General features: G+C 47.5%; 1 long non-coding RNA gene across 1 annotated transcript in view; it reads left to right on the forward strand.

Annotated features, from left to right (window-relative positions):
* Positions 1-699: 699 nt before the first annotated feature.
* Positions 700-24,739, forward strand: part of LOC140398018 (uncharacterized) — a 31,289-nt gene continuing 7,249 nt past the window's right edge. The window contains exon 1 of the long non-coding RNA XR_011937383.1: positions 700-806. This is a non-coding gene — a long non-coding RNA (uncharacterized lncRNA). The remainder of the gene's footprint in view (positions 807-24,739) is intronic.

The following is a 24,739-nucleotide window of genomic DNA, read 5'->3' on the forward strand; positions in this document are numbered from 1 at the left end:
CTAATGATTTGTAGATAAGTCTGGAACAATTGATGATAGTATTTTTTGCCTTCATTTTAAGGGAATGGTTCCTACTTACTTTTTAAACATGGTGGGATTTTCCGGTTTTGTTTGTGGTGGGACTTGTGAGCGAGAACAGAAAACTTGACGTTCCAGGCAAAACTCCATTCATTTTCAGCGGCACCAGAAAGTCCCAGACACGAACGAGGACGGAAAGTTTCAGCCAGACTTTCTTGACTTTTTTGACGTACTGAGATGTGTGTCTTTATTGATACCAACAGATCAGAAAGAAATTCTTTCAGTTAAGCCTCTGTTGAGGCACTCAGCTGCAGCAGCTATAGTCTGATAAATCAGCTCGACTCACATCTACAAGGAATTATTGTTTAAGACATTTTTAATGTTGATCAGTGTGGGTACAATGGAACCTACACAGAAAGCCCTGTCTGAGCTAAGCAGAAATACCATGACACTGATTAATGATCAAAATGCCTCATAAAAATGTATGACTAGAGTTCTTTATTTAGCAGACTCATTTCTTTTCTCTTTTGTCCAGGAAGTTTGTGACTCTTTCAAGGGCACAATTCCACGACATTCATAGCCCACTAGCACCTGGTCCAGATGCCATTCTTTAGGCAAGACAGTCAATGCTTGCAGCGATTTTGCCATAAGGAACACATTGCTGGATAAGATCATGCCATTATTTATGTCCCAAGATCATGCCTTTATTTGAGGGGTGCCGCTCCATGTCAAGCTGGACAGGGACACAACCACTGTGCTGAAGACCTCCGATGATGTGATGTTCGCAGGTGTAATATTAAACTTTAATATTATCGGTTGGTCAAATATACATATTGAAAATTTTTTTCATGATTTTTTTAAAGCAAAGGTACTGACTTAAGATGGCTGCCACAGGTTGCCTGATACCACTGGTAGTGGGCAGCACAGTGGCACAGTTGCTAGCACTGCTGCCTCACAGTGCCAGGGTGTCGGGTTCAATTCCCACCTCGGGTGACCATGTGAAGTTGGCACTTTCTCCCCGTGTCTGCATGGGTTCCCTCCAGGCGCTCCGGTTTCCTCCCACAGTCCAAAGATGTGCAGGTTAGGTGGAGTGGGCATGCTAAATTGCCCCTTAGTGTCCAAAAGGTTAGGTGGGGTTACTGGGTTATGGGGATAGGGTGGAGGCATGGGCTTGGGTAGGGTGCTCTTTCCAAGGGCTTTCTGAAATGATTATGGGGAGAGACATGTAACCAGAATAACCAATTTGAAGCCAACGTGTTGTAACAAAATGCTTTTCAAATTGGTTATTCTGGTTGCATGATGTCTCTCCCCATAATACTTTCAGAAAAAATATCTCAAATAAGGAATCTGCAAATGGAGCAACAACGCCATTTCTATCTTTCCCCTGTTCAGAAGTTCAGAACATTATTTCAGTTACAATGTGGAATCCAACATAGAGATGAGAATTTCGAACAAAGGGAACCCCACTCAAGCACTATAGAATCGACTTTCAGAAAATATGGATTAAGTTTGGGAAAGACTGTCTCCAGAAATCGTAGTTTCTATCAGTCTCAACCCAGTTGGAATTTCAGGACCACCAGATAAAAAAAATGTGCTTCAGCCATGAGTAACAGCAAGGGACTCAAAAACAGTGAACTCTCTTTTTTTTTACATTGTATTATTGTATCTTAATTTTGACAAAAGGTTAACCTCCTCTACTGTATAACTATAATTCTGCTTGCTTTGTGTGTATTCCATCTATGTGTTGCAAAGGTCAGGATGTGAGTTCACCTATTGAAATATTGTTGTATTTTACCTGGGTGAGCTTCTACCACAATAAAAAATAACCCCTTTGTGTTTAAGTTCAAGAAAGCCAGTCAGACTGAGTTCTTTGCAATCAGATACAGAATTAATACATTCATCCTTATAAATTACAAAAAGAAACCCTGTTAGGATCAATCGAGGACTGGGAAAGAAAGATTGATTCCTGACATGGGCCTTCACTGGTTGCAACATCTTCCAGAAGGCATTTTATAAAATGCTTCACAACAGATTTGTGGGCAAAATTAGAGCTACTGGTTGTAAGGGACAGTAACAACGTGGATACGAAATTAGCTGAGTAACAGGAATTAGAGTTAATGGATGTTTTTTAGACTGGAGAAGGTTTATAACAGAGTTCCCCAGTGGTCAGTGTTAGGATTCCTATTCTTCCTTATATGTATATATTAAGGAGTTAGACCATAAGACAGAGGAGCAGAAATAGGTCATTTGGTCCATTGAGTCTGCTCCACCATTCAATCATGGCTGATATGTTTCTCATCCCCATTCTCCTGCCTTCTCCCCATAACCCCTAATCCCCTTATTAATTAAGATCTCAGTGCACACTTCACAGTTTCAAAATATGTGGATGATACAACACTTAGAAATATAGTAGACTGTGAGCAGGTGTCATGTGAGAGCACCTTTGAGAAATGGGTGTTTATAAATGGGTGTGTATATAAGTATCTGTAGTGAGAGTACCTTTAAGAAATGGGTGTTTATTACTGCAGTGATGTCAGAGAGTGGGTGGAGCTGGGCTGTCTGTCAGCTTTTTACTTTTGTTTTAGGCTGTTTGCTGCAGGGTGTGTTTTAGTTTCGTTTTCAGAGCTGGATAGCTGCAGTCATAGACAGAAGGTGTATGAATCTCTCTTTGGAATCTAAAGATTGTAAATCGATCCTGGTGATTTAAAACTAATAACAGTAGTGACTTTAACCTGATGTGCTTCTGGTAAAAGGTGTTTTAAGTCTTATGGATGTTAAAAAGGAAAGCTTAAAGGTTTACTTAGCGTTGTAGTTTTTGGGGGATGTTTTTGAATTAATGGTTGTTGAGATGTTCACTGTATGTTTTAAAACGGTTACCTTGAGTTCATAGAATAAACATTGTTTTGCTTTAAAAAATACTTTTCCATTTCTGCTGTACCACACCTGTAGAGTGGACCGTGTGCTCCCTATACCATAATCTATTAAATGTTGTGGGTCAGGTGAACTCCATGATACACTTTGGGGTTCTCTAAACCCTGGCCCATAACAAACTGGGGGCTCGTCCGGGATAAAAGTCTATCTATTGGATTGACTTAGTGAACTTAAAGACAGTGAGGGGTGATCATATTGTGGTTGCTTTTCAGGTGTGGTATTTTAGTTTAAGTAGGAAGTGTGTTGTGGACAATGGCTCTTTCAGAAGCTCAGAAGATTTTGGGGGTGGAGACGGTCACACGCACTACCTTACGGATAGACTAAAATCAGACTGTTAGATTTGGCAAAAAGATTGCAGTTAACATTACCTGACAAAATGCAAAAAGATGAGGTAATTATGGCGGTGGCTAAGCATTTAACGTTACCTGAGATACAGTTTGACTCATTGGAAATGGCAAAAATTCAGTTGCAAATTAAACAAACGGAACATGAGAAAGAATTAAAGCAGCTTGAATACGAAAGAGAGAGAGAGGAAAGAGAAAGAGATAAAAAAGAGTGAGAAGAAAGGAAAACAGAAAGAATAGCGCTAGCAGAACAAAAAGAAAGAGAAAGGGAGGTATAGATCAGGGAAAAAGGTAAAGAGAGAGAGTTTGAACTTCAGAAAATGGCCATGAAACATGACAGTCAGTTAAAACTGGCAGGCGTAAAGGGAAACGTACAGTTGGATGATAGTGATGAGGATAGTGAGAAAGAGCATCAAAGTCGAAGGCTTGGTGGGAATCTATTTAAATATGTCGAAGCATTGCCAAGGTTTGATGAGAAGGAGGTAGAAGCCTTTTAAATTTCATTTGAGAAGGTGGCTAAGCAAATGAAATGACCACAGGAGATGATTCAAACAAAGCTGGTAGGTAGGGCTAGTGAAGTGTATGCATCACTATCAGAGGGGGTATCTGAGTCGTATGAGGAGGTGAAAAAATCCATCTCAGGTGCATATGAACTAGTGCCTGAAGCCTACAGACAAAGGTTTAGAAATGTAAGGAAAGAATTTGGTCAAACATACATGGAGTTTGAAAGGATCAAACAGAGTAATTTTGATAGGTGGATAAGGGCTTTGAAAATAGACCAAACGTATGAAGCTCTCAGAGAAATTATACTTTTGGAGGAGTTTAAAAATTCAATTCCTGATGTAGTGAGAATTCATGTGGTAGATCAGAGTGTTAAAACTGCGAGTTTAGCAGCAGAAATGGCAGATGATTATGAATTAGTTCATAAATCAATGCTTGGTTTCCGACATCAGTTTCAGCCTGTGAGGGATAGAAAATGGGGACATGAGAAATACTCAAGTGGTAAAGGGAAAGGTGATCTGATGGGAGATAATAAGGAGAGTGTACCTCAGATAAAATAAATCCAGGAGGGTGGAAAAGAAATGAAAAGTTTCAAATGTTTTTACTGTAATAAACTATGCCATGTAAAGTCACAGTGTTGGTGGTTGAAGAAAAGCACTGGGACAGCTGATGTGGTAAAACAGGGTAAGACAGTGGGGTTTGTTAAAGTGGTAAAGGAAAGCCCAAGTGAAGCGAAGGAGGTGCAAAAGATTGTACAGCCTGATCAAGAGGTGATTTATATGAAGGTGCCAGATCTCTTTAAAGAATTTACTTGTGTGGGTAAAGTTTACTCTTGTGTATCAGGAGGAGCAGGTTAAGAAGTCACAATTTTAAGAGATACAGGAGTAGTCAATCTTTAATGGTATGAGATGAGGAGCTATGTAATCTGGGGAGAATATTGCCAGAAAAGGTGGTAATGTGTGGAATTCAGCGTGAGAGGAGTAATGTTCAATTATTTAAGGTAAGGTTGGAAAGTCCAGTGAAGAGTGGTGAAGTGGTAGTAGGAGTAATAGAGAAACTATCTTGTTCAGGAATACAGTTTATCTTGGGTAATGATATAGCTGGATCGCAGGTGGGAGTGATGCCTACTGTGGTTGATAAGCCAGTGGAAAATCAGACAACTGAAGTGGTGAAGGACGAATGTCCTGGGATTTCTCCGGATTGTGTAGTAACAAGGTCGCAAAGTCACAGGTTCATAAAAAGAGGAGAAATCAAAGAGTGAAGATGAAGTTGAAGTGCAATTATCAGAAACGATTTTTGATCAGATGGTTTGAAAAGAACAAGATCAGGTGGAGGGTGAGGCGGATATTTTTTGTTCAGGAAAATTGGCAGAGTTACAACAAAAAGATGTAGAAATAAAACGGATGTAACAGAAAGCATACACGGAATAGGAATTTGAGAGTATACCAGAGTGTTATTACCGTAAAAGTGATGTCTTGATGAGAAAATGGAGACCTTTACACATGCAGGCGGATGAAAAGTGGGCAGAAGTTCATCAAGTAGTACTGCCGGTAGGGTATAGAAAGGAGGTGTTACGAGTTGCACATGAGGTACCAGTGGGAGGTCATTTGGGGATAAGTAAAACTCAAGCTAAAATCCAGAAACATTTTTATTGGCCTGGACTGCATAAAAATGTAGTTACATTTTGTCAATCATGTCACATATGTCAAGTGAAAGGGAGACCTCAAGCAGTGATAAAACCAGCACCCTTAATACCCATTCCAGTATTTAAGGAACCTTTTACAAGGGTCAGAATTGATTGCGCAGGACCGCTTCCTAAAACGAAAAGTGGGAATCAATAACTGTTATAACCTGCCTGCTTACCATTGTCTGGGGACTAATGACAATCCCACAATCCTGTGGGAGTATGAGCTTCCCCAAGGAGGGGGGCGGAGAAACTATTAGTAAACTCCATGCATAAATAAAGCTGGCCAGTTTGGAACCAGGAGGAAGGAGTGTGCAGCAAGGGAAGTTGCTGCTGCTGTTACATATATATGTTATTGTAAATAAATGTTATTACTTTGTATCCTTAAAACTCGTGCTGGATTCTTCGTGGCCCTTACAAAACTGGCGACGAGGGTTAAAGTGAATAGCTGTCTACACTGCTGAACCATCTCCCTGGAGTTTTGTTGGATACAGGTTGGAAGTTGTTTTCTATTATACCATGCCTCTGTATGGACGTTTGGATGTTTTTGATGCTGTGCTGGAAAGCTGGAACCAGTATGCACAACGGATGTGTTACTATTTCCGGGCAAACAATATCACCGAAAACGAGCGCCAGGTGGTCATATTGCTCACTGCCTGCGGCCCGCATACGTTTGGGGTGATTAGGAGCCTTACGTACCCAGCTGCGCCGGATACCAAAACGTTTGATGAACTTGTGAACATAGTGGGGCAACATTTTAACCCAACCCCATCCACGATAGTCTGGTTTAATACCGCTGAGAGGACCCCTGGAGAATCCCTTGCCGACTTTCTATCCGGGATACGCAGGATTGCGGAGTACTGTGACTATGGTGAGACCTTGTCAGAAATGTTACACGACCGTTTGGTTTGCGGCATTAACAATGCGGCCACCCTGCGGTACCTTGGGCCAGGCGACGTCCGGACCGGTGCCAGTGGCCGTCGGACATTCCTCCCCGAAGGGAGCCTTCTCCAGAACCAATGGATGAGGAGCCATGTCCGTGTCAGACTTGTAGGCGCCGACCCCATCGCGGACGCCGGTCCTGGGGGCGCCGTCGTTCCGACCGAAACTGGGACCAGCCCAGGGGCCGTACCGTCCATGTGGCTGAACCTGCGCCGACTACTCCTGAGGACGTGGAGATGGAGGACGACTGCCTGCAGCTGCATTGTGTGGCAGCTCCCCGTGTGGCCCCCATTAAGGTGACAGTATGGGTCAATGGTCACCAGCTTGAGATGGAGTTGGACACTGGTGCAGCGGTCTCCGTGATCGCCCAGAGGACATTCGACCGCATCAAGCAGGGTATACAGACCCTTACATTAACCGACTCACAGGCCAGGTTGGCCACCTACATGGGGGAACCACTGGACATTGCAGGAACTACGATGACCCCTGTTGTTTATGAACGCCAGGAGGGGCGTTTCCCACTTACCGTGGTGCGCGGCAAGGGGCCCTGCCTGTTGGGTCGGGACTGGTTGCGCCATTTGCGGTTGCAATGGCAGCACATCCTCCAAACAGTTTCTGGAGGGTTGACTGAGGTGCTAGGACGATACCCAGATATATTCCAGCCTTGTTTGGGGAAAATAAAAGGGGCCGTAGCCCGTATCCAAGTCGAACCAGGAGCCACGCCGCGCAATTTCCGGGCGCGCCCGGTGCCTTACGCCTTGCTTGAGAAGGTAGAAGGGGAGCTCACTCGTTTGGAGAGTTTGGGTATTATCAGGCCCGTCCATTTTGCTGACTGGGCAGCACCAATTGTACCTGTAATGAAGCCAGATGCCACAGTTCGCTTATGTGGCGACTCATAAACTTACAGTGAATACGGCTTCCCGACTTGACCGATATCCAATGCCTCGCATAGAGGATCTCTACGCGAAGCTTGCAGGCGGACTCTCGTTCACAAAATTAGATGTGAGTCACGCCTACCTACAGTTGGAGCTGGACCTTGCCTCCCGACCATATGTAACGATTAATACACACCGGGGCCTGTATGAATATACACGGTTGCCCTTTGGAGTATCATCTGCCTGCGCTATTTTTCAACGTGTTATGGAGGGCATTTTGAGAGGTTTACCACGTGTCGCTGTCTACTTGTTTGACGTTTGACTTAAGGCACGTCGGAGCAGGAACATTTGGAAAATCTGGAGGCTGTCCTTAGACGCTTTTCGGAGGCTGGAGTCCGTTTACGTCTCACAAAGTGCGTATTTCAGGCAAAGGAAGTAGTCTACCTAGGTTATTGGGTGGACCGTGAAGGTTTGCACCCCGTCGCAGAGAAGGTGCGCGCGATTCAACAGGCCCCTGCCCCGACTGACTCTTCGCATCTTTGTTCTTTTCTTGGCCTCGTAAACTATTACGGGAAGTTCCTCCCCAATCTGGCAACTACGCTGGCCCCATTGCACCTCCTGCTAAAGAAAAATCACACCTGGGTTTGGGGTCAGCCGCAAGAAACCGCTTTCCAGCGGGTAAAGCAACAATTGTCATCGTCTGGGTTACTAACCCACTATGATCCTGGAAAGCCTTTGCTCGTCACATGTGATGCATCCCCGTATGGTATTGGGGCCGTCCTGTCCCACAAGATGGAGAACGGGGCCGAGCAACCGATAGCTTTCGCCTCCCGCACATTGACTGCAGCGGAGGAAAGGTACGCGCAGATCGAGAATGAGGGCCTGGCAGTGTTTTTTGCGGTGAAACGCTTCCACCAGTACGTGTATGGCCGCCATTTCACTCTCGTGACTGATCATAAGCCTCTGTTGGGACTTTTCCGAGAGGATAAGCCAATACCGCCCATTGCTTCCGCACGGATCCAGCTCTGGGCTTTGTTGCTCGCTGCATACGAGTATTCTCTGGAGCACAAACCAGGAACGCAGATAGCAAATGCCGACGCACTGAGCCGATTGCCTTTATCAACCGGCCCCATGTCGACCCCCACGACCGGTGAGGTGGTTGCAACCCTAAATTTTATGGACACCTTGCCTGTCACGGCATCACAGATCCGTGAGTGGACCCAGACGGAGCCAGTCCTGTCAAAGGTTCGGCACATAGTCCTGTATGGTGAGCAGCATAGACAGCTCCCAGGCGAGATGCGGGCATTTTCCTCCAAGCTGTCAGAATTCAGCGTGGAAGACGGCATCCTCTTGTGGGGGACGCGAGTAATTGTCCCGGAAAAAGGCCAGGAGCTGATATTAAGAGACATCCAGGTGTGACCAAAATGAAAATGTTGGACCGGAGTTATGTCTGGTGGCCAGGCCTCGACACCGACATTGAGAAGGTGGCCCAAAACTGCTCCATTTGCCAGGAGCAGCAGAAGCTTCCGCCGGCCGCGTCCCTACATCACTGGGAATGGCCAGGGCGGCCTTGGGCACGCTTGCATGCAGATTTCGCAGGTCCTTTTCAGGGATCCATGTTCCTTCTATTAAGCGACGCCCAGTCTAAATGGCGAGAGGTGCATAAGATGCAGGGGACAACGTCCTGCGCAACAATTGAAAAGATGCGTTTGTCGTTTAGTACGCATGGCCTCCCCGAGGTGCTGGTCACGGATAACGGCACTCCATTCACGAGTGAGGAGTTTGCTAGGTTTACAAAGACGAATGGCATCCGCCATATCCGCACTGCCCCTTACCACCCAGCTTCAAATGGGTTGGCAGAGTGCGCAGTGCAGACATTCAAAAGAGGCCTAAAGAAGCAGTCTTCCGGATCAATGGACACGAGACTGGCTCGCTTTTTGTTTACGTATAGGACCACCCCCCATGCAGTGACTGGGGTAGCTCCCGCAGAACTCCTAATGGGCCGGAGACTTCGTACCCGCCTTAGTATGGTTTTCCCGGACATTGGCGCAAAAGTACGCCGCACACAAGAACGTCAGGGACAGGGAATTTCTCGGCATCGGCCGATTCGGCAGATTGCGCCCGGTGACCCAGTGTTCGTTCGGAATTTTGATGGTGGTGCCCAGTGGGTTCCTGGCGTAATCTTTCGTCAAATGGGCCCTATATCTTACCAGGTGCAAGCCCAGGGTCGTCTCCAGCGCAAATATGTAGACCACGTTCGGTCCAGAGGACTATCCCCTCCAAAGATTCCCCGCCCCCGGAGCTAATTTCTACAGCCACAGAGACCAGAGACAATGGAAGGTAGTCCTCACAATCTTCCTCTGGTACCTCACACAAAGCCTGCGCAGGTCATTACAGAACCGAATGGAGATAGAGATGCTGACATGACGGAGGCAGCAGACTCTGACTCCGAGATGGAGACACAATACGCATCAGAGGGGGAATCCTCGGGTCCACGGGCCGTGGATGTACAACCGTTACACCGTTCATCACGGAAGCGCCGGTCTCCGTCTCGTTACACGCCGCCTGATCCAGTGCCGCATGCAAATGGTGTCCGGCCTGCGGCAAAACGGGTCCGACGCCCTCCTTCGCCAGGGTCTTCGGTGGATTCCTTGGACTTTGGGGGGAGGGATGTTATAACCTGCCTGCTTACCATTGGCTGGGGACTAATGACAATCCCACAATCCTGTGGGAGTATGAGCTTCGCCATTAGGGGGGGCGGAGAAACCATTAGTAAACTCCATGTATAAATAAAGCTGTCCAGTTTGGAACCAGGAGGAAGGAGTGTGCAGCAAGGGAAGTTGCTGCTGCTGTTATATATATATGTTATTGTAAATAAATGTTATTACTTTGTAATAACATTTTGTAAACTCATGCTGGATTCTTCGTGGCCCTTACAAAAATAACCTTTGACTATAATTGATGTGTCTATTACGTTTCCAGAGGCCATTCCAGTACGTAATATTACAGCTAAAAAGATTGTCGAGGAGTTAAGTTCTTTACTAGATATGGACTACCCACAGAAATACAATCGGATCAAGGATCGAACTTTTCCTCAAGTTTATTTAAAGAAGTTATCGATAGCTTAGGAATAAAACAATTTAAATCAACTGCGTACCATCCAGAATCGCAGGGAGCGTTAGAAAGGTGGCATCAGACATTAAAGACAATGTTGAGGGCTTATTGTCAAGATTATCCAGAGGATTGGGATAAAGGAATTCCATTCGTACTGTTTGCAATTAGAGATGCACCTAATGAGTCAACCAAATTCAGTCCTTTTGAACTAATGTTTGGGCATGAGGTAAGAGGACCACTTAAATTGATTAAGGAAAAATTGGTGAGTGAGAAATCGGAAATTACATTATTGGATTACGTGTCAAAATTCAGGGAACGATTAAATAGAGCAGGTGAATTGGCTGGATAACATTTCAAAGTTGCACAAAATGTGATGAAACGGGTAGCGGACAAGAAATCCAAAGTTCGTAGTTTTGCCAGTGGAGATAAAGTTTAGTGTTGTTACCAGTGGTAGGTGAACCTTTAAAAGCTAGGTTTTGTGGACCTTATAAGATTGAAAGGAAATTAAGTGAGGTAAATTATGTGGTAAAAACACCAGAAGAAAGACTCACCGAGTGTGTCATGTGAATATGCTTAAAAGGTACTTTGAAAGGGAAGGAGAGAAAAAGGAGGAGGTTTTAATGATTCTAACTCAAAGTGTCGAACCAAATCCAGATAACTGTGAGTTTAACATACCTCAAATTAAATTGGAAAACGAGGATGTTCTTAAAAATTGGGCTCGATTGTTGAGTTACTTTCTAGAGGAAAAACGGACTGACCTGAAAGAGTTATTGATATCACATGGGCAAGCTTGTGGAGATAAATTGGGAAGTACTAAAATGCCTATACATGATGTAGATGTGGGAAATGCTGTTCCAATCAAACAACATCCATACAGACTTAACCCTTTAAAATTAGCACAGGTTAACAAAGAGATTCAGAGTGTGCTTAAAAATGGCATAATTGAAGTGGCTGCAGCCAATGGAGCTCACCCATAGTGATGGTACCTAAACCAGACGGTACCCAACGGTTGTGTGTGGACTATAGAAAGGTTAATGCAGTTACAAGAACGGACTCTTACCCTATCCCATGTTTGGAGGATTGTATTGAGAAAGTGGGACAATCAGCTTTTATTTCCAAACTGGATTTACTTAAAGGTTACTGGCAGGTACCTTTATCCGAAAGGGCGAAGGAGATATCAGCTTTTGTGACTCCAGATGGTAAAGACCAATTCAAAGTTATGCCATTTGGCATGAAAAACGCCCCAGCCACATTTCAACGGTTAACTAGGAAAGTTGTTTCAGGATTACCCAGTTGTGCCGTATACATCTTCAGCCAGACATGGAAAGAACATTTAAAACATCTGATGGAGTTATTCGATCAACTTCAGGAGGCGGGTTTGGTGATAAACCTAGCCAAAGGTGAATTTGGAAAGTCCAAGTCACTTTCCTTCGCCATACAATCGGACATGGTCGAATGGTCACACGGGATGTGAAACCAACAGTTATTGAGGAGTTTTCAATACCCTCAAGACGAAGGGAAATAATGCGATTTCTTGGCATGAGTGGATTTGATCGAACATTTGTGCAAAGGTTTTGTAGCGTGATTGCTCCACTGATGGACTTGCTGAAGAAACGTCGAAAATGTCAATGGACAGCAGAGTTTCAACTGGCATTTCACTGCCTGAAAGCTGTGATAACCAATGCGCATGTGTTGGAGAATTACAAGGGACTCTGTGATCAGATTGAACTAAAGTATCTGACTTTAAAGAGCCATTCCGAGGCGTAGAGAAATGAACGGATCGTGCAAAGATCTTCTTGTTCACAGAGACTGTCAATTGAGAAAGATTTCAGTTGGAAGAAGAACGGACACAAAATGGACTATATTATTATACCTGTTTATGTGTGTTGTTTTTTGAAATGAAAAAGTATATTTACTGTGTGCATTTCTTAAAGAATGGTGAAAAGATGAAAAATGAAATCATCTTGAAGTTGATGGTTTATTTTTTTTTCTTGGGGGGAGGTGTCATGTGAGAGTACCTTTGAGAAATGGGTGTTTATAAATGGGTGTGTATATAAGTATCTGTAGTGAGAGTACCTTTAAGAAATGGGTGTTTATTACTGCAGTGATGTCAGAGAGCAGGTGGAGCTGGGCTGTCTGTCGGCTTTTTACTTTTGTTTTAGGCTGTTTGCTGCAGGGTGTGTTTTCGTTTTGTTTTCAGAGCTGGATAGCTGCAGTCACAGCCAGAAGGTGAATGAATCTCTCTTTGTAATCTAAAGACTGTAAATCGATCCTGGTGATTTAAAACTAATAACAGTTGTGACTTTAACCTGATATGCTTCTGGTAAAATGTGTTTTAAGTCTTATGGATGTTAAAAAGGAAAGCTTAAAGATGTACTTAGTGTTGTCGTCTTTGGGGGTTGTATGTGAATTAATGGTTGCTAAGATGTTCACTGTATGTTTTAAAAAGGTTAACTTGAGTTCATAGAATAAACATTGTTTTGCTTTAAAAGATACTTTTCCATTTCTGCTGTACCACAGTTGTAGAGTGAGCCGTGTGCTCCCCATACCACAATCTATTAAAAGTTGTGGGTCAGGTGAACTCCATGATACACTTTGGGGTTCTCTAAACCCTGGCCCATAACAGCAGGCTAGTATAGAACTTGAAAAAGGACATAGACAGATTGGTGGAAATAGCAGACAAGTGGAAGATTGAATTAAATGCAAAAAAATCTGAAGTAATTAATTTTGGTAGTAAGAACACCAAGAGACAATATGAAATCAAGGTACAATTCTAAAGGGGGTACAGGAGCAGAGGAATCCAAGTGTAAATGTACATAAATCATTGCAGGTGGAAGGACAGGTTGAGAGTGCAACTAAGAAAACACACAGTAACTTAGGTTTTATTAAACGGACATAAAATATAAAAGCAAAGAAGTTATGTTAAAATTGTTGAAAACACTTATTTCGCCTTAACTGGATTATTGCGTCCAGTTCTGAGTCTCACATATTAGGAAGGTGAGAAGGCATTAGAGAGAGTTGCAGCAAAGATTCACAAGAATGGTCTGAGTGATGAGGAACTTTGTTGAGTGGATAGATTAGAAAAGGTGGGACAGTTTTCCTTGCAAAAGAAAATGTTGAGAGGAGATTTGATAAAGGTATTCAAAATCATGAAGGGTCTGGACAGATTGTCTCACGAAAACCTGTTCCCATTAATGGAAGGATTGTGAACAAGGCGGCACCGATTTAAGGTAATTGACAAAAGCACGCAACATGAGTGGGCAGCACGGTAGCATTGTGGTTAGCACAATTGCTTCACAGCTCCAGGGTCCCAGGTTCGATTCCCGGCTTGGGTCACTGTCTGTGCGGAGTCTGCACGTTCTCCCCGTGTGTGCGCGGGTTTTCTCTGGGTGCTCCGGTTTCCTCCCACAGTCCAAAGATGTGCAGGTTAAGTGGATTGGCCATTCTAAATTGTCCTTAGTGCCCAAAATTGCCCTTAGTGTTGGGTGGGGTGACTGGGTAATGGGGATAGGGTGGAGGTGTGGGTTTGGGTAGGGTGCTCTTTCCAAGAGCCGGTGCAGACTCGATGGGCCGAATGGCCTCCTTCAGCACTGTAAATTCTATGATAATCTATGATGAGGAGAAATGTTTTCAATCAGAAAATGGTTAGGATCTGGAATGCACTGCCTGAGAGTGCGGTGAAGGCAGGTTCAATTGAAGCCTTCCAGTGGGAATTGGATTATTATCTGAAAAATGAGAATGTTCAGGGTTATGGAAAGAAGATGGGATGGTGGTACTAGGTAAATTGCTCCTATGTAGAGCTAGAACAGATGTAAAAGGCTGAATGGCCACCTTCTGTGCTGTGACCATTCTATTGTTCTGTGGAATCCATAGATACTTTCTTTGGAACCAAATCAACACTTCAACCTTGAAAGTCAGACTAAAGTCAATAAGTATTGAAAATTGCACAAACACCAGAGGACTTCCATTAACAGATTCATGGTTGGAAAGTTCATTGTGCACAACAACAAAGATATGGCTGAGCAGCCCATGTAACATGCGAGTGACAGTAATCTGTGTTAGGAAAAAGTTAATGTACTTAAGTTTGAATTGAGATTCTAATTGTTTAATAGCTTGCATTTATTGTTCAGTAGCATGCACCAATATATAAAGGGGATACGGGTCGTACTGTTTTATTGTTAGAGAAGTGATTACGAACACAATAAGCTTGGAGTTGAAGAAGGCTTCCTAATTCTTATTATAGAGTTACCATCTGAGCTTAACAATCTGTAATTTCATCAGCTGACCAAACGTGTACTGAACATTTTAAAAAGGATTTTTTGAAGACAGAAAAAAGACACTGCGTAAAGATGGCTGCCCCACGTCACCTTACACCCGGTATTGCCCATTTCTGGAAAGTTCCCATGTGGGAATTCAGGTGTGTCTTGACATCCTTTTCTGGTATTTCACAGTTGAGGATGCTAAGATCCCCTTCAAAGGGATCTACTGAAATGGACTGGGCAAAGTATTTACATTTCTATCAGACTATCTCTTCAGCAGTCTGCTAGAACAATAGTTATTACGAAAGATGCTTTCCTGTCTCAATTAGATGGCTAACGACAAATTCAGGGGTTAATAATTGGGACATTACATAATATACTCACCTCTCCCTCCCCCCCCCCCCGCCCCCCCAACCCCCCCCCCCCCCCCCCCACCCCCATCAACAAACCCACCCCCGGTCATGAAAAAAAACCAACCGTATGTTTATACATCAGATAAACCAACCCTCTCTGAAATCATTATGTGGAGAGAGAGATCATGGGCGCGATTCTCCACTCCCACGCCGGTTGGGAGAATCGCCTGGGCCGCCAAAATTTCCGGGGACGCCGGTCCGACGCCCTCCCGCGATTCTCCCAAGCGGCGGGAACGGCCCGGTTGAGTTTCGCAGGACGGAGAATTGCCGGAGACACCCAAAATGGCGATTCTCCGGCACCCCCGCTATTCTGAGGCCTGGATGAGCCGAGCGGCCAGGCCCAAACGGCGGGTTCCCCCTGGCGCCGTCTACACCTGGTCACTGCAGTCGTGGGCGGTGCGTGAACGCTGGGGGGGGCGGCCTGTGGGGGGGGCGAGGGGGGATCCTGCACCGAGCTTCACCTGCAATGTGGGGTGGCCCGTGATCGGTGCCCATCGATCGTCGGGCCGTGTTCTCTGAAGGAGGACCTCCTTCCTTCCGCGGCCCCACAAGATCCGTTCCCCATCTTCTTGCGGGGTGGATTTGGACAGGACGGCAACCACGCATGCGCGGGTTGGCGCCGGCCAACCTACGCATGCGCGGATGACGTCCGTTATGCTGCGCCGGCCACGTCATCTGTGCGGCACCGCTTTTACGCGGGCGACAAGGCCTGGCGCGGGTAGATGACGCGGCCCCGATACTGGCCCATTGTCAGGGCCTGAATCGGTCGGGACCGGGGCCATTCCACGCCGTCGTGAACCTCAACAGCGTTCACGACGGCGCGGCCACTTCGGCGTGGGGGTGGAGAATCCCGCCCCATGTGACTAGGAGTAACCATTTTGAAATTTGTTTACTACAAATTGCTAAAGACAAAAACTGCGAGTAATCTGGAAAAGATGCCAATGTAGTAAGGAGCTCCATTTTCATATCTTCCAATTTAAGACCTGATATCTTACATTTTCATAATCCAGAACAGAGATAGTGAATTTTACACTGAAATTAACCTCAGATGCAAAACTCACAACTTTTTGTGAAAAGACATTGGGCGCGATTCTCTGATCCCGCGCCGTTTCAGAGAATCGCCTGGGTCGCCAAATTTTCCCGCGACGCCGGTCCGACGCCCTCCCGCGATTCACGGAAGCGGCCAGATCGGCACAATCGCATTTTGCCCGGCGCGGTCCAGTGAATCGCCCGAGACAGCCAAAATGGCGATTCTCTGGTACTGCCGCGATTCTCAGTGCCGGATGGGCCGAGTGGCCTGCCCAAAACGGCGGGTTCCCCCCGTCGCCGTCCACACCTGGTCGCTGCCGGTGAGAACAGCGTGGAAACGCTGGGGGGGCAGCCTGCCGGGGGGGAGGGGGGATCCTGCACCGGGGGGGGGGGCTCAAATGGGATCTGGCCCGCGATGGGTGCCCACCGATCGTCGGGCCGGCCTCTCTGAAGGAGAACCTCCTTTCTTCCGCAGCCCCTCAAGTTCCGTCGGAAATCTTCTTGCGGGGCGGACTCGGGGAGGACGGCAACCACGCATGCGCGGGTGATGCCAGTTATGCGGCGCCTGCCGCGTCATGTATGCGGCGCCGCCTTTACGCGGCGCCAAGGCCTGCCGCGCATAAATGACGCGGCGCCGCTCCGAGCCCACTTTCGGGCCCTGAATCGGTCGGGATAGGGGCCGTTTCGCGCCGTCGTGAACCTCGACGGCGTTTACGACGGCGCGAACACTCTGTCTCCATTTCAGAGAATCGCACCCATTATATTCTAAAATAAATTGTCTCCGGCCATCACAGTTGCACATGAGTTTAAATGCAACTCCTGGAACTTTAAGATCACCGTGAAAAGATCTGCTGCAGATAAAAACTGAATAACAGTAACTTATCCATTTCTTTTTCTTTCAGCAATTTAATTTGGATAAGAAATTAACTATCTACAATCTAACTTCTGTGTGTCTGAGTGTATCGAAAGTTCGAGAAACACAGGTTAATCCTTTTAAGTATTTTGCTATCTTTACTTGGCTGGGTTTTTAACTCAATAAAAACTAATCCGGTTTTAGTTTTAGGCCTATAGAAAGCCTGTCAGACTCTTTTTTTGCCATCAGTATGTAAATGGTTAAAAACAGACATTGCGAAAAAACTTTCTTCCTTCTAAATTCACAAGAAACCCTGTTACAGTCAGACTTGTAGTGGTATTATAGGGGCGTCATATTTTAACCCCTCCTCACAGGGGCGTAACAACACCCTTAGTGCATTTCATACATGGTCCAACAGATCAATAGACCAATGTCCTTTTGCAGATATATTAGTATCAATGGCACTGCGGGCATTCTGGAGGAGAACATGACAACCTTGACTTTCCACATGAGCAGGCAATGGCCTCCAGTTGATGCTGCATTGGTCTCCCAATTGTCCCAGCTTCTAACAGGTAACATCAGAAGTAATAAATGTCCACCTAAATTTGGATAGTTATATTATTATTATATTATTATACACAAGTATTTCTTATAAGTTGCACATCAGCAATGTTATGCACAACGGAAACCTGGGTCGGGATAATCCATCCCCGGTGACAGGTTTCCCAGTGGCGGAGGTAGCCTGCCATTGGCCAGAGGTGGGATCTTCCGGTCCTGCCAAATGCAATGGTGTTTACCATGGCTCACCAGCCGTGCCGCCGGGGAACTCACCGATCAATGGCAGGCCACCTCTGCCATGGGAAAACCCACCACAGGGGGGCTGGAAAATCCAGGCCCGGTTGGTCCTTCTTCCCTCAGCATTGCTCTGGCTGGAGGGACAGAGATTTAACTCTCAGGGAATTAAATCAATCGTGATTTCAAAACGTTTGGGAAAAAATTGACCTGGCCATCCCAAAGGCGTCCCTCTGAATTTATTCTGTCAGATGCCAGGGAGCACATCGTAATAATATAACTAACTCTTGCCTTGGAGGTTTGCCTATGGTTGGGTGCACCCTTGTGGTGAATGCAAGCCAATTCATTTCAGTGAGCTGCGCACTAAAGGAGGGCTGAAATCTAGAAAAGCAAAACAATTGCATGCTGCAAATCATGGGCGTGATTCAGCAACCTCGTTGTACCCAGCATGGATACAAGCGCAAGGGGTGAATCACAGCATGTCACAAATCGGATGCTACACTGGGCGCAAAACCTTGCGCGAGTCACCCAACTTGCTCCACCTGACACGATCTGGATCTTGCCCTCACTGGGCGTGATCCAGATCAGCATATTGAAATGCTTATTTAAGTGCCCAGGTTCCCAGGTAGCACTGACAGGATGCTTGGAGTACTGTTACAGTGCCTGGCTGGCAATGCCATGGTGCCCAGGTGCCAGGTTGCTGTCTCGCCAGGTTCAGGGAGGGTGAGGGTGTCAAAAGAGCAGGGGGGGGCTTCTGTAATGAGGGAGGGAGTTCAGGGTTGCCAGACAAAATGGTCCCCCGATCTGCAAGGAGCCTTTCAGCTCACCAGCAGGAAATCCCGCTAAGTGTGGCTTCGGAGGAGAGAATTTCCCTGAGGCCAAGAAAACAGCAAAGTGCCGTTGGATAGCTGGTTGTTTCTTTGCCTGGGAAATACCCCACTAAACGTGCCGTTCAGCGGACATTAAATTAAGTACGCTGAATCGCACCCCACAAAAGTATTTTAAATTGTTAACGGGTTGTAATTGTCATGATATTCAAACACACACATCATGATGGACACACTAACAGGCAAATCAGAGTACACAACACCACAACCAATCACAGACAAGAACACCAACCACATAAAAAGCACGAGCACGACACCTGGAGGTCAGTAGGTCTGGGGAGAAGGAAACAAGAAAGAGCTGTTGAAACACCACAAGCAGGGAGCCCCCCACGTGCAGAGTGCAAAGACCAAGTTGTAAATAGTGAGTTTAAATAAAGAAGCGTTGTACCACATGCAACTGTGTTGGCTCTTCTGTGTGTCAGAACACCCAACACCACATGGTACAGGAGTGGATCGATACCTGCCTACTAACCTGCCATTCTGGACATGGACCACACCGGCAAACCGCAGCCGATGCAAGTCACGGGGAACCTAGGCACCAACTGGAAGCTCTACAGGCAGCGATTTGACCTGTACATCCGTGCCACCGAAAAACAGAATGCCTCGGATGATTCGAAGATTGCAATGCTCCTCTTCTACGCAGGCCCCCACCCAAACGATGTCTTTAATTCACTGGTGTTCGAGGAAGGCGAAAACCAGGCCAAATATGACACGGTCATCCTCAAAATGGACCAGCACTTTCAAACTGAAGTAAACGAAACTTTCGAAAGATACATCTTTCAGCAACGCCTGCAAGGTAAGGAGGAGCTTTTTCAACCCTTTTTGACGCACCTCCGGATTCTAGCCCAGTCCTGCGGTTACGGCACCACTACAGAGTCCATGATCAGGGACCAGATTGTTTTTGGCGTTGCCTCTAGTGGCCTACGCCAGCAGCTTCTTAAAATAAAGAGCCTCACCTTAGCGTCTGCTGTGGAAGCCTGTGTCCTCCATGAAAATGCTACCTGCCGTTTTGCCCGATTTCAGGCGTCCGAGTTGGCACGGAGGGGGTCCCCAGCCGTCGAATCGGCAAGCCAGGCCGCCCACGACGTTGAACGCATCCAGGCCGTTGATTTCTTCCCGCCCCACGGCCCGGACGACAGCGGCCGCTTCCCGCGCTTTTCGCGGTCTCCCGCGCAGGTGGGCGCCAAAAATAACGGCCACAACGAGGGACGCACTACGCAGGCGCGCACACCGCAAGATCGCACTGCGCATGCGCAGTGGCGCAACGAACGTCGTGACGTCATGACGTGCAGCAATTGTGGAGGTCTACACTTAAAAGGGCAATGTCCTGCAAAATACCGACAGTGCAACAGATGTGGCAAGATGGGCCACTACGCAGCCCACTGTCGTGCGGCTCAACCCATGGATCCGGCGCATCCTCGACAACCTCGCACACGAGTCAGGACCGTCCAGCCCACGCATCACGACTTCCAGTTAAGTGATGCAGATGACCAGGATGACTTCCAAGTTGCCGTCATTGATGTCAACAAGGTCAATGCCATCAATCCAGACGATGAGTGGTGTGCCACCCTGACGGTCAACCGATCGCGCGTCGCCTTCCGTCTGGACACCGGCGCATCCGCCAACCTGATTGCTTACTCTGCAGTCCAGGCCATGAAGGTCAAACCACCCATCACACCATCCCGGCTTAAGATGGTTGACTATAACGGGAACGTTATCCCGTCCGTAGGATCTTGCCAGCTACAGGTGACTCACAAGAGGTACACGGCCACACTCCCCTTCGAAGTTGTGGGCTCATCAAAGGACTCGTTACTGGGCGCACAAGCGTGTAAGGTCCTTCACCTGGTACAGCGCATCATGTCTCTCTCTCCAGATGAGATATCCGACTTCCCGGATGCTGAGTTCCACGCGAATCTCCATTCCCTCCTCGCTCACAACCAGGAGGTTTTTGAAGGCATGGGGACATTGCCACACACGTACAAGATTCGACTCAGACCGGACGCCATCCCTGTCGTTCACGCACCTCGCAGGGTTCCTGCGCCTCTCAAAGACCGCCTCAAGGCACAACTGCAGATTCTTCAGGACCAAGGGGTCCTATCCAAGGTCACGGAGCCCACGCCATGGGTCAGCTCCATGGTCTGTGTAAAGAAGCCCTCTGGCGAGCTCCGTATATGTATAGATCCAAAAGATCTGAACAACAACATCATGCGGGAACACTATCCCATCCCGAAACGAGAAGACCTCACCAGCGAGATGGCGCGAGCCACCATATTCACTAAATTGGATGCGTCCAAAGGATTCTGGCAGATCAAACTGGACCCGGCCAGCCGAAGACTATGCACATTCAACACCCCTTTTGGCAGATTCTGCTACAACCGGATGCCATTCGGCATCATTTCGGCATCTGAAGTATTCCACCGCATTATGGAGCAGATGATGGAAGGCATCGAAGGGGTACGTGTATATGTGGACGATATCATCATTTGGTCCACCACTCCGCAGGAACACATGCATCGTCTTCGACGTGTCTTCACCCGCATACGGCAAAATGGCCTGCGTCTCAACCGTGCGAAGTGTGCTTTCGGCCAGACGGAGCTGAAATTCCTCGGGGACCACATCTCAAGGTCCGGGGTCCGTCCCGATGCAGACAAGGTTAGCGCCATCACAGCCATGCCACGACCGGCTGACAAGAAGGCTGTCTTAAGATTCCTGGGCATGGTCAACTTCCTTGGGAAGTTCATTCCCAACCTGGCTTCTCATACAACAAACATGCGCCATCTCGTAAAAAAATCGACGGAATTCAACTGGCACCAGTCGCATCAGCGGGAATGGGAGGAGCTCAAGCACAAACTGGTCACGGCACCAGTGCTGGCCTTCTTTGACGCGACTCGCCCTACAAAGATCTCAACAGACGCCAGCCAATCTGGTATTGGAGCGGTACTCCTGCAAAAAGACAGCACGTCATCATGGGCCCCGGTTGCGTATGCCTCACGAGCCATGACCCCTACCGAACAGCGCTACGCGCAAATCGAAAAAGAATGCCTGGGCTTGTTAACTGGACTGGACAAGTTCCACGACTATGTGTATGGCCTGCCACGATTCACGGTCGAAACTGACCACCGCCCCCTGGTCAACATCATTAACAAAGACCTGAACGACATGACTCCTCGCCTCCAGCGCATCTTAGTTAAACTCAGGAGGTACGATTTTGAACTGATCTACACTCCGGGGAAGGAACTCATAGTGGCGGACACTCTTTCCCGAGCAGTGAGCACACCACCAGATGCGGAGGGGTTCGTGCGTCAAATTGAGGCACACGTGACTCTGACAGCAGCAAATATGCCAGCTGATGATCCTTGTCTGGCCCACATACGCGCAGAGACGGCGACTGACCCTCTGCTGCAGCGAGTGATGCGCCACATGACGGAAGGGTGGCTAAAAGGGCAGTGCCCCCAGTTTTATAATGTGCGAGATGATCTCACCAATATAGACGGGGTCCTTATGAAATCGCATAGGATCGTCATTCCACACAGTGTGCGCCAGATGATTCTTCGTCAACTACACGAAGGCCACTTGGGCGTCGAAAAATGCAGACGAAGGGCCCGGGCGGCGGTATATTGGCCGGGTATTAATGAAGACATAGCCAACATGGTGCTCAACTGCACAACCTGTCAGAGGTTTCAGCCAGCGCAACCTCCGGAAACACTTCTACCACACGAGATGGTGACGTCCCCCTGGGCGAAGGTGGGTGTTGACCTATTTCACGCGCTCGGCAGAGATTACATTGTTATTATAGACTACTTCTCAAACTACCCGGAAGTCATGCCTCTCCATGATCTGACGTCGTCCGCAGTCATTGGGGCCTGCCAGGAAACGTTTGCTCGCCATGGCATTCCAAGGACTGTCATGTCAGACAATGGACCTTGTTTTGCCAGCCGTGAATGGTCATCCTTTGCCGCAGCATATGGTTTCACTCATGTGACATCCAGCCCTCTGCATCCACAATCGAACGGGAAGGCTGAAAAGGGTGTCCACATCGCAAAGCGGCTCCTGTGCAAGGCGGCTGATGCCGGATCGGACTTTAACCTTGCCTTGCTGGCCTATCGATCGGCCCCGTTATCCACGGGCCTCTCGCCAGCGCAGCTACTAATGGGTCGCTCCCTCAGGACGACGGTACCTTCCGTCCTGGCACCGACAACAGACCATGAGGCGGTTCTTCGGAACATGCAACTGCAGCGTGATCGCCAGAAAGGTCGGTACGACACACGAGCGACGGACCTGCCCCCCCTGTCCTCCGGAGACAAAGTACGCGTCCATCAACCGTATGGTGGCTGGTCAGCACCGGCCGAAGTCCTCCGACAAGTGGCTCCCCGCTCGTTCCTGGTTCGCATGCCGGATGGTTCCGTGCGTCGCCGCAATCGGCGCGCCCTTCGCCGACTTCCACGCTCACAGCCACACAACACGCCAGATCCTCAACAGGCTTCCGAGGATGACTTTGTGGAGCTGCCGCACATCACGCCCTTTCCATCGCCACCCATGGCCATGCCTGCACAGCAGCCGGTGGTTCTTGAGCCACCCTTAAGGCGGTCAACCCGAATTCGTCGCAAACCCATTAGAATGGACTTATAATACAGTTCATATGTTTAATAAGTTGGACAATTTTACATGATAACCTGTTGTTGTTTATCGTTCCAGATGTCGTCTGACTGGACAACTGTTCAAATTTTTTTTTCTTCTTCTCTCGTTCGCATTTCTGTTATGTTATGGTACAACTGGATTCATGTGACGCACTCGACATCGCCCCATGTACATAGTTCCGTCATAGACACATGCTGCACACGACACACACACACTCTTAGATGCACTCACGTCACGATCATATTTATTACCACGTAGGCACATATCTTTGTAAAAAGGGGGGATGTCATGATATTCAAACACACACATCATGATGGACACACTAACAGGCAAATCAGAGTACACAACACCACAACCAATCACAGACAAGAACACCAACCACATAAAAAGCACGAGCACGACACCTGGAGGTCAGTAGGTCTGGGGAGAAGGAAACAAGAAAGAGCTGTTGAAACACCACAAGCAGGGAGCCCCCCACGTGCAGAGTGCAAAGACCAAGTTGTAAATAGTGAGTTTAAATAAAGAAGCGTTGTACCACATGCAACTGTGTTGGCTCTTCTGTGTGTCAGAACACCCAACACCACAGTAATCAATATTATTGACACATAGGACTGGATTTCCCAGCAGGGATTGGCATCCCAACATTGGATCCATTTGGGGGTCCTGAGCCACCCATGATGTCTGCACACTCACCGGTGCAACTTTCCCGGAGCTTCCCCCCCCCCACCCAGCACGGTAGCACACGTGGCTAGCACTGTGACTTCACAGCGCCAGGGTCCCAGACTCGATTCCCTGCTGGGTCACTGTCTGTGCGGAGTCTGCACGTTCTCCCCGTGTCTGCATGGGTTTACTCTGGGTGCTCCGGTTTTGTCCCACAGTCCAAAGACGGGCAGGTTAGGTGGATTGGCTATGCTAAATTGCCCTTAGTGACCAAACAAAAACATTAGGAGGGGTTATTGGCTTATGGGGGATAGGGTGGAAGTGAGGGCTTAGGTGGGTCGGTGCAGACTCAATGGGCCGAATGGCCTCCTTCTGCACTGTATGTTCTATGTTCTACCCCGCCTTCATCCCCAACCCATCAGCCTTAATGTTGAATATGATGTAGTAAAATGGACAACGTCCCGAACTTTCGGCCTGATATACAATTAAACACTTTCAATTAAAAATTGGACATTTTTAATTTAACCACAGTCAGCCCACAGGCAGGCCTGAGGGGAATTTGAACAGCCAAGTTTGAATCCATTGAGCAGAGACAGACAGTCAGGACAAGTCTGGGCCTGCCCTGTAAACAGGACATCAGGGGCGAAATTCTCCGGAAACGGCGCGGTGTCCGCCGACTGGCGCCCAAAACGGCGCCAATCAGGCAGGCATCGCGTCGCCCCAAAGGTGCGGAATGCTCCGCACCTTTTGGTTCCGAGCCCCAACATTGAGGGTTTGGCCGACGCCGGAGGAATTTCCG

This window comes from Scyliorhinus torazame, chromosome 21, assembly GCF_047496885.1.
Source record: "Scyliorhinus torazame isolate Kashiwa2021f chromosome 21, sScyTor2.1, whole genome shotgun sequence".
NCBI lineage: Eukaryota > Metazoa > Chordata > Chondrichthyes > Carcharhiniformes > Scyliorhinidae > Scyliorhinus > Scyliorhinus torazame.